At 30.9% G+C, this 10,541-nt stretch overlaps 2 protein-coding genes across 9 annotated transcripts in view; both read right to left on the minus strand.

Annotated features, from left to right (window-relative positions):
• Window positions 1-10,541, minus strand: part of LOC118740857 — a 534,289-nt gene that overhangs the window by 166,199 nt on the left and 357,549 nt on the right. The window lies entirely within an intron of this gene.
• Window positions 1-10,541, minus strand: part of LOC118740855 — a 215,472-nt gene that overhangs the window by 137,012 nt on the left and 67,919 nt on the right. For all 4 annotated transcript variants that reach the window (XM_036472581.1, XM_036472584.1, XM_036472583.1 and 1 more), the window contains exon 2: window positions 955-1,022. The gene's annotated coding sequence lies outside the window, so the exon portion shown is untranslated. The remainder of the gene's footprint in view (window positions 1-954; window positions 1,023-10,541) is intronic.

The following is a 10,541-nucleotide window of genomic DNA, read 5'->3' on the forward strand; positions in this document are numbered from 1 at the left end:
TTAAAATAAATGAAGGTTACGATGATGAACTAGGCGTGCTCCAACAGCTCCTTCGGCAAAGTTTCTTATTTTGATCCCTAGAATACGATTCTCATAGAGCAATGAGCGATTTTTAAATCGACCCGCCCTAACGTACATGCATAGCAAAGGTATGTATATCCTTTGAATTTTCAGGTATGCATGTATATGTATTTGGATTTGAGTGCTGGGTATGCCATTGTGCTGAATAGCAAAGCGTATTTTCGTTTGGCAGCAGTGATTGCTTTGTTTCCTGTAGCTTAGTGCCGCATTGGCAGTCAGAGGCTGGCTGTCAGAAAATCAACGAGCACAGGTGCAAATTCGGATTAGAGTGAGTGTTGCGCACGAGAGTGTGCGGAAATGATTGTATTCAAGAGCGACATTCGAACGTTTGTTTTTGTAGATATATGTACTACACACATAACTATATGCTGACTTTTGTGAGGATAGAAAATGTGAATAACTTTGTTTATTTGAATACAAATATCAACATTTGTTGGAATTTCAATTCACGCACTATTTTTTTTGCATTGAGAGTGCGATTTTGTTTATGCTGAACAAAAATGTTAATTATTTCAGATGATGCTTTTTTTATACTTAAACTAAAATACACGTTTATATAAGTAGATACATACATATATGTGGGAATATATTGTGAAGCTTACATTCAACAAGAAGAAGACGTGAACAGCCATGTATCGACGAGAAGACGATGAAGACGCAAGAGAGAAGACGATTTGAAAAACGACGAAAGACGAGGGGAGTTGAACGACGGCGATTAAACCGAAAAGACGTGTCGGCGAGAGTTTGCTAATTCAATTTGAAGAAGTGCCATTTAAATACTTTTGTATTCTTAACTATTAATCTTAATTACTTAAATAAAACAACCTACATATATATGTATGTACGTAGCTTTAATTGTTTTAGCAGACATACCTGTTGAGCTTGCATTCCTGTTTCTGTCACTTTTGTTGTGTTGATATAAAGATGAAAAAATTCATAAGCTGGAAAGATAAGAAAGGTGATACAATTTGGTTTAGTAAGCTTCATTTCAAACAAAAATTCAAAATTTATGAAAATATCATTAAAACACTATATACAATACTTTGCAAAAAATAGTCGGAGATAAATAATATGAAGAAAATAGGAATTAAATATATAGAATAGTGAAACTAATTAAAACATTATGATATACAGTTTCACGAAAGCAATTTAAAAATAATTTTTTTTTTTATTTAAATTTAATACAAAAACTGACAGATGAGAAAAAATAATTTTTCAATAATAAAAGTCCATTTATTTTTTTACAGGCACTTTTGAAATTTATTCCAAAAAAAAAAAAACAATTACAAATCTCTAACAGTTATGTTAAAAATTTTGAAATTCAAGACATTTTTTGAAATTTTTTTTTATGAAAATTGGAATTTATTTAAATTTTAATTAAATTAAAAGTTAACAAAACAAATAACTAATTTAAAGCTTTACAATAAATGATCAGAAATATAAAAATTAAAAATAAAAAATTTTATTATTAACCCAAACCCAAACAAGCTTCAAATCGGAATATTAAAATTGGTAATGATTAGCAAGCTTTCAGAATACAAATATGTTAAATTGAGCACATGGAAATATCATAAATTAATGTTTAGAATGCGTTTTGTAATAATAACTTTTTTAGTTAAAAATTAAATTTTTTAGTATGAGATTTTCGGTGGTTAAAAAATTTCGTTATCTAATTTTGAAGTTTTCTTAGTTTTCAGGGAATTTAAATGAACAAATTTGTATGGGCAAACATTTTTAGTATAGATCTGTCCACATCTCTCGTTAAAAGGATTCGGTAAATTTGCTCGATTTTAGTGTATTAAATTTTATTATATGTAAGTAAAAAATAAAAAGAAAATATACATATCGCTCATTTTCTTCAATAACTCAAAAAGTCAAAAACTGGAGAAAGTTTTCAATTTACACATACTCCTATATTGTAAATGAATACATATTTTGTTCGGTAGAGCTCAGAAATTTTTACATACCATAGAAGAAGAGGCAACTGTCATTTCTGGATATTTAACTGGATTTTTGGTTTTTTTGTCATTATACTTTTGTAGTAAGTGAGCGATATGTATATATGTATCTGAGAATTGTGATTGGAAAAATTTTATTAAAAAATAAAATTTTTTGTTTAGGTTTGCAGTTTTTTTTTTCAAATTTAAATTTCAATTTTAAATTTGAGGCTTATGTTCAAATTAAAGAAAAATTTTACAAAATTAAAAAAAATCTTTAATTTCAAAACCACTTTTTTAAGATTTTATCAATTTAAATTTTTGGTTAACATTTTTTAACTTTATAATTTTTTTAACGATGTTATTTGTTTTTGGTTTTATTTAAAAAATTTAATTTTCATTAAACACTTTTGATTTTTCTAAATACATGGCAACTTTTCAAAAAAATGTTTCTTTCTTAATTTCTTCAAATTCTTCATTCTTCATTTCATTTCTTAATTTCTGCAAAGAAATTAAAAGGAAAATACATTTTGGTGCCGCTTTTATTGGTTTTAAACAAAAAATTGTTTACTTTGGTTAAATAAAAATAAATAATAGTAAAAAAATATTTCTTCGTGCTCATTTCATAATTTCCTTAAAAAGTTATTGGCGATATTATTTGGGCTAGTTTTATAAATTTAAAAAAAATTTTACTTTTGTTCAAATCCTTTATTTTTCCTTTTTATAATTTCAGTGAGTTCATTTCCTTAAAAAAGCAATGAGTTCCAAATATTTTCATTATTTTTTCGAACTTGCATTTCTTAAAGTTTTTTTCTGAAGTTTTAATTTTCTCAAATATCAAATATCCAAATAAATTTATATTAACTTGAAACAAAATTTCAGCAGAAACTTTTGCTATAATTTCTCTTCATTACTAGTATTTAGCAGGTAAGTACATTTATTGCTAATGCAGTTTTGTAGTTACGTAAAAAAACGTTCCTACTTTTCCGTGACTAGTTCTTAAAACTATGTAAATTACTAAAACAACAACAGTACGGTTTTAATATCACAATCAACACTCATCGCTTACAATAAACAATGCAACCACGCCACACCGACTAATTAATTTCGGAATTCTGCTGGAAACCGCAAAATCTCATTATAACTTTCGGGCTACACATATACACTCATACACATGCACGCAAGCACATAAAACAAATCAGTTGCCACCTTCCCGTCAATATACAGCACATTGTTGCATATGTCTGCTACACCTTATTTGTAGAGTCCTACTTACCCTCCCCGGAGAGAAGCCAAATAACCGCACATTGCTTATGCAAGCCTACCTATGTATGTAGATATCAGAATGAATGAAATTTTCGCACACCCAATTAAACTTTTGCATACACTTAGGCGCTGTAAAAGTACCACCCCAGAACTATGGCGCTGGTAAGATGAATATCAGCAGTGCAACACGATTTTGCTGCTTGGGGCGAGGAGGGGGAAAACTAAAAGTATAATACGAGTATAATGTAATTTCAATTTGATGGATATGCATAAGTAAGTTCGAAATGAATGAATTGCAGTAATAAAACAAAAAAAAATGAAGAGAAGGTTCATAAATTTCGTAACATTGAAGAACTTTTTTTTTGCTTTTTTCTTTTTTATTATGCTGTAACAATAACAATCAACTTATGTAAGTGATCAAAAAAGTGCCAGCGGCCAGCCATACACCTGAGCTACTATTTTGCGTTGAGTTGAGCTGTGTGTCGATGAGGGAGGTGATGGTGAGGGAGAAAAACTAAGACTTGAGCAAATAAGCTGAACAAAAGGTGACGAACAAAGGTCAAATTTTAGCACAAAAGTCTAGGAAGTATAAAAGAGGCGCAAAAAATGGTTTATTGTTATTTTTTTTTGTTGCTTTTCTTGGAACTACGAAAGATATTCATATGAATGAACACATTTGTATGTAAATTGACAAACACTTACATACACACGTATGTATATAAATATACCAATATCTGTAAGAAGGTTGACTAGCAAAGTGGTTCTTTTGCAACTTCTGCTGAAATTAATTTGAGACTTTTAAGCCGTGGGAAAATATGCATGTTACGGCATGAACAATTTTCGATAATTCTTTTCCTTTAACGGAAAGATGGAATCTTGAAGAAATTAATGAAAATATTAAATTTTTACATAAGCATAGAATTCGGTTCTATATTTTGCTTAAAAAATACTTGTTAGCTCTTGGAACCCTTCACTATTAAAGAAATGTGGTTTCAGTGGGTAACATTTTTTTAAAAAAAAAAAAAAAGGTTTCCTCGAAATGTGTGATTTTAAATTGCATATGAAAACAGATATTTTGAATTTCATGTTTTAGCTAAAAAGAAAGCAGTTTTTTTTAGAATAAACAAACAACATAGTTTTCCCAAATTTTGGATTTAAATCAGATTTTCGATTCATTTTAAAATAATAAATTGTTATTTTTAATTCTAGAATAAATTTTGTTTTGAGTACTAAAGAAATTAAAAAAAAAAAAAAAATTATTACATTTTTTTACAAACTTCTGGTTTTAAAATTGATTTTGTATGGTAAATTTCTTTTTCAAGATTTTTTCATAATCTGGTTGTTCACACTTGTCTGGTTATCAGGTTATCTGGTTAAAAATAAATTTTCTGTAGTGTATTTCGTTGTTGTACAACAATAAAATACACTACAGAAAAATTATTTTTAAGCAGACAACCTGATAACCAGGCAAGTGTGAAAAACCACAATATTTTTTTTACAAATGTGAACGTATTTAACTTTGATGCATTAACTTTCAAAAACAAATTTTAATAAACAAATTGTGTTATAAGTATTTTCGAAATCAAGGATTGTGAGTGACACAAATGTTTACTTTCAAAAATAAGTAAAAACATTTTTTTTTTCAAAATCCTAGTTTTTAGTTGCTAATTTTTTTTTTTGGAGGTTTGGGAACCCTTATTAACTTTAAAATATTTTAAATTTTAGAAAAAGTCGAATTTTATTGAAAAAAAAAATTTGTTAAAAAAAGTACTTGCAGCCGGTTTCACCAGAAATTTCTGTCAATTTCCATATAAGATTCAAAAAAGTATCATTTTTCACTTAAATTGCTTTCGTGAAATTGACTGTTAAATTTTGAAATTTTTGATTCATACTGAAAATTTCGGGATTAAAAAAAAAATTAAAAATGCTTAAACCACAGAAGTAAAATGAATATAAATTTTGGTTAATTTTTTTTTAACAGCTTTGAAGACCTGCGTTCTGATATTTTCTGTTTAAAAGTTTTTTACTACCAAAATTTTAAAAATTTTATATTATAAGTTCATACTGAGTATTGAACTACCAAGAAAACTTTAATCTACATATAAAAACATTCAAGAAATGAAAATAAAATTTATTCTATCAAAATTTCTTAAACCTTTTTGTGGCTCTCAAGATATTACGTATGCAGGTATATTTGGTACAAAACTTTTATAAAGGTTATTTTTCCGAAATTAACTACTAAGCTTTAAAAGTAGTTATAATTAGATAGGTACCTGGGTTTCAAAATTTCCTAATTAATCTAATCTAATTAATCTGAAAAAAAAATTGAAATACAATTATGTTAAATTGTATTAAATTATATTAATTTAAATAAAATTAAATTGAATAAAAAAAATAAAATAAAATTTAGAAAAAATTAGAAAGCCCCCTTCAAACACAAATAAACTAGTAAACATAAAAATGGGTTTTTTTTCGAAATCCAGTCTTTAGAATTTCGCAAAAAATATTCTATAAATGTACACGTTTAAACTGAAATTTTTCGAAATCATCCCGCCTAATCTTTTGGTGCAGGTTTTATATTGATCTATTGATAGTTTTTTCATTTCTTATGATTTTGAAAAGAAAACAAGTAATTCTTAAGTAAAAAAAAACAACAACCGACCTTAATAATCACATAAAAATTTAGGAGTGCTCTTAGTTTCCAAAGTTATTGGGTACCTACATATAAAAATATTCCGGCGAATTCATAATCGTCTCCTTTTTTAATGTCATTAAAAAAGCATTGTAAAAACATAAACTCCAAACAGACTTATATTTTTTTTAAATGACGTTCCATTAAAAAATAATTCTTTAAAATTATATTATTTTAGTAAGACTTACAAAATACCTTCTATCAAAGTTATATTCTATTTTATATGATATTTTATAAAATATTTGCTATTGGAAATTGCTGTTTATTTATCTATGTACTTCCTTCCACATTCGTTTTGCTATCATCTGGCGAAGCATTCTAACAATTTTGCTTTTTCTGTTGCTATTTTTTAAAACTTCCCCGCAAATCGCACTTCCTGACACACACAGGCTTCCTTACACCATTCGACATTGTAATATCTCACTTTTGTTAACAGTTAACAGCTTATAACGGTGATAACTTTCACACGTGGGAACACGTGCACACCTTCAGTACGCAACAGAACGAGTGCGCCGGGGCGTATGAGTAATGCGTGCGTTGGTAAGACGACTTAAGCGACAGAAACTCCCACCACGCCACGCCATGCTCGCCATTGTGTGATAACATTTTCTTAACACATGTAAAAACAATTTTCTTTTAAAGCTTTTATGCGTGCCAGGCGAGGTATATTTTGTGGTTTGCGGAAAAGGGGAGAAGAAAAAGATTTGCGGTAAAGGGAATAGTAGAGGAAGGTGTGAGTGGCATACATAGCTCTGTACGCTGAGCGATTTTCTGTGGCTTGACGCTGATTTGTATATGTTACGTAACCATAATTGATTTGCTCCTAAGGATCTCCGCTAGCTGCAGGAAATGAAAGACTGCGTGGTGTTTAGGTAGAAGTTAAGGTTTATTGCTTTTGCTTTTAAGCTGGTGGTGTGGCTGTGACGATACATCGCGTTGGAAGTTTTAATGAAAAATTAAATGAGTGGTATTTTTGAGCAATATTTGCATGCACTTCTTTTGGAAAAATTATGTTGCTAAGTAGGGAAGGAAGTAGCAAGTGAAGGTTAACACCATTGATTAGATTCCGTATATTTATGTATATCTGCATTGAACTAATCTGAGACAAAAAAAGTCCCCAAATGCAAAATATATGACACATTTGGGAATACGCATATACTATAGATATGTATGTATGTATAATTAAAGTCCACATGAGGCTAATAACCGCCGAAGGCTAAACTCATTTGGCATACATCTGACTTGCCTCGGTTACCATGTATGGACTAAGGCATACCAATGTGCGAGCAATACGTAAATATGCATGTCATTGTATCTGTGAGAAAGCATCTACTTACTCTTGTTTTGAGCTCATCTGCTTTTCAAAATGTCACATATGTAAGTGGCTATTAGACTTGCAACCACATAAAAAATCAGACACAAAAGCCATTTACCGAAGCCTCTTTGTTAGGCAATAATGCTAAAAGCCAATCTCCAAACCCCTTTAAAATTTGCCTAACGGTATGATGAGCGTAGTCAGGGCACTTAACTAATACAAACGTATGCCAGCACATACATATGCATGCATTTATAAATATATGTATGTACATATCCTTCTATATGTACTTGCATAAGGTGTATGTTTGTATGTCTATAGGGAATAGGCTGCTAGCCAAAATATAAAAATTGTCATTAATGAATGCATAAGTAGAAAGATACTGTGCTAAGGTGATAGTACTATATATATCGCACACCGTCTTCAAAAGGGACACAACTCAAAATTAGACGATTGTCAGAAAATGCGAGAAACTATTTCTAAGCACATGAACACTATATGGGCAAGCGACACTTTACCTTAGGTTTTTTGTTTAACAAATTGTAACAAAAATTGGATCCAGCTTTTGCTGAAAGGTAATTAAAAGCTCTATGTACATTTTTAACGCATAATTTCAAAAATGTCAAATTTGGAGTTGTGCCTCTTTTGAAGACCGTTTGCGATATGTATGTATGTGTAAGGTAAAAAAACTTGCACAAAGTAATTTTTAGTTTCGAAACCCAAGTGAGGCGTTGGGGATGGAAAAAGAAAAGGCTGCCCAGAAAAAATCGTAAAGATTAGCAAACAGTTTCTTATTTCTCTTTGCGGTTTCGAATCAAATAATAAAGAATTAAAGAAAATATATTTCAGAACCGAGTACTGGTACTGAGATGAGCTCCGTGGTTGCCAATTTCGTAAATAATAAAAAAAATTGAAACTGATTTGTTCATAATTATACCCAAGCGCACTTGTGCACAAGGGTATTATAACTTTGTTCACATAACGGTTGTTTGTAACAGGGAAAACGAATCGAGATAGATATAGACAAATGTATACATAAATGATCAGAATGAAAAGAGAAATCGATTAAGCGGTGACTGTCTGTCCGTCCGTCCGTCTGTGCACGCGATAACTCGAGTAAAAATTGAGATATCTTAACGAAACTTGGTACGTGCGTTCTGGCGTAGGACGGATGGTATTGAAAATGGGCGAAATCGGACTGTAACCACGCCCACCTCCCATATAACGGTAATTTCCAGAAATACGAAAACTGCGATATTTTAGTAACTACTGAAGATAATTCATTCAAAATTGATATTTACAATAACCTTCAGACGAAAAATAAGAATATTATAAATTTTTGGAAAATGGGCGCAGCCACGCCCACTTATGGTTACATGTGTATATCTTGGTAACCGGTGCACCAATTTCTTCCAAACTTGGCATAGATGTTGGCCTTGGTACAGCATAGTAAATGACCGAAAATTTTTAAAATCGGACGATAACCACGCCCACATCCCATATAACGGTAATTTAGAGAAATACAAAATCTTCGATAAATCAGTAAATATTAAAGCTAATTTATTCAAAATTGACGCTTGCAACAATTCTTTACCAAGAAATACGCTTATGGTAAAATTTTGGAAAACGCGCGTCACACCGCCCACTTATGATCACATATATGTATATCGGTAACCGTTCTACCAATTTGTACCAAACTCGGTGTGGTTATTGTACTTGCCACAAAGAAGCAAAACGTTGAAAATTATTGAAATCGGACTAAAATTACGGCCGCTTTTCATATAAAGGTAAATTTCAGAAATGCTTGAAACTTCAATATTTCGAAATTTAGGGACGCTAATTTACTCAAAATTGATACACCCCGGCTTACCATGTATCGGTAGCTTTCGGAAGGGTGAAAAACGTATATTTAATACTTGCGCCGGGTATTTAATGTTCGGCTCCGCCCGAACTTTGACTTTCTTACTTGTTTTTTTTTCATATTTATATAAGATTCAAAAGAATACTTTATTGTGCCCATATTTCAAAACTGGGTTGCCACCTAGATAAGATTAAAAACTAAAAAAAAAATTTTTGAGTACGAATAGAAAACATCATTTCCGGCGGGAATATTTTGTAACAGGGTCGCCACCTAGTTCAAATTAAAAACTTGAAAAAAAAAATAATTGGGTATGAATATCAAACGTCATTTTCTAGCGGAAAATATTTCTATTTCAAATGGGGTTTCCATTTTTTTATAAATACATTTTAATGTTTACAAGAAAAATAAGTGAAACTTAAAACTATAATTTTTTTTAATTAAAAAAAAAATAAAGAGAAAATGGGACAGTTTATTTTGGATTCGACTTTCCGTATTAATGCCCTTTTAGTGAATGCTCTAAGCTAGTGTAAAAATGTCCGGCAACACATGTACTATATAGTTTAGATTTTTGGCACTGTTATCGGCTACGGGTTTCGGTAATTATACACAGTCAGCAGTTGTTGCCAATGCCAAGCCAGCGGCGGCTTTAGATCTCCGCGCAGCTAATATTTAAGCTTTTTGATTATATAACCATATATATATCATATAAGTAAATTTGCATTTAATGGTTTTAATAATTGCCACAACGTAAATAAACAAATATTGGCTGACTGCCAGCAATGCATACACAATTAGTACCAACACACACATAGACTCACTCCAGCTGCAACACTATTTAGTTAGCCAATACAAAAGCCTACACTATGTGTAATCTATCCAAAGCACAGCTAAATATGTCATTGACACACGGCTTATGCGGTTTTATCTTGGCCGACACATATTTATGTATGTATGCACCTCGACATTCTATATAAGCCATTTTGTACGAAGGCCCGCTTCTCTTTTGCTCGTCCTTCACTTTGCTTCTTGACTATCGCTCATAAATCATTGCTGGATTTATTTCTCCCACCATTAACTACAAACCACGTAAGGCAATTTTCGATTTGCTATTCATTTGATCCTCCCTCTTCCGCAACATCCTTTCCATCGTTTATGCTTTATTGCCCTACTCCTTTGGGCCAATTGACCTCTCTCTCTCTCTCTCTCTCTCTCTCTCCGTTAATTCGTTGCTTTCGCACGCCCCAATTCAACGCGCCATTAAAGTCACCAATTCACAAATGTTTAAATAAATGTGTTTGCTGATGTCAATGATGTTTGCCAAGATAACGTTTGGCCAGCTGCATATGTATGTCGAATTTGGTTGAATGAGTATGGTAAGACAATTTGCGA

The sequence above is a fragment of the Rhagoletis pomonella genome, unplaced genomic scaffold (genome assembly GCF_013731165.1).
Source record: "Rhagoletis pomonella isolate Grant_MI unplaced genomic scaffold, Rhpom_1.0 Rhpom_scaffold_00006, whole genome shotgun sequence".
Taxonomy (NCBI): domain Eukaryota; kingdom Metazoa; phylum Arthropoda; class Insecta; order Diptera; family Tephritidae; genus Rhagoletis; species Rhagoletis pomonella.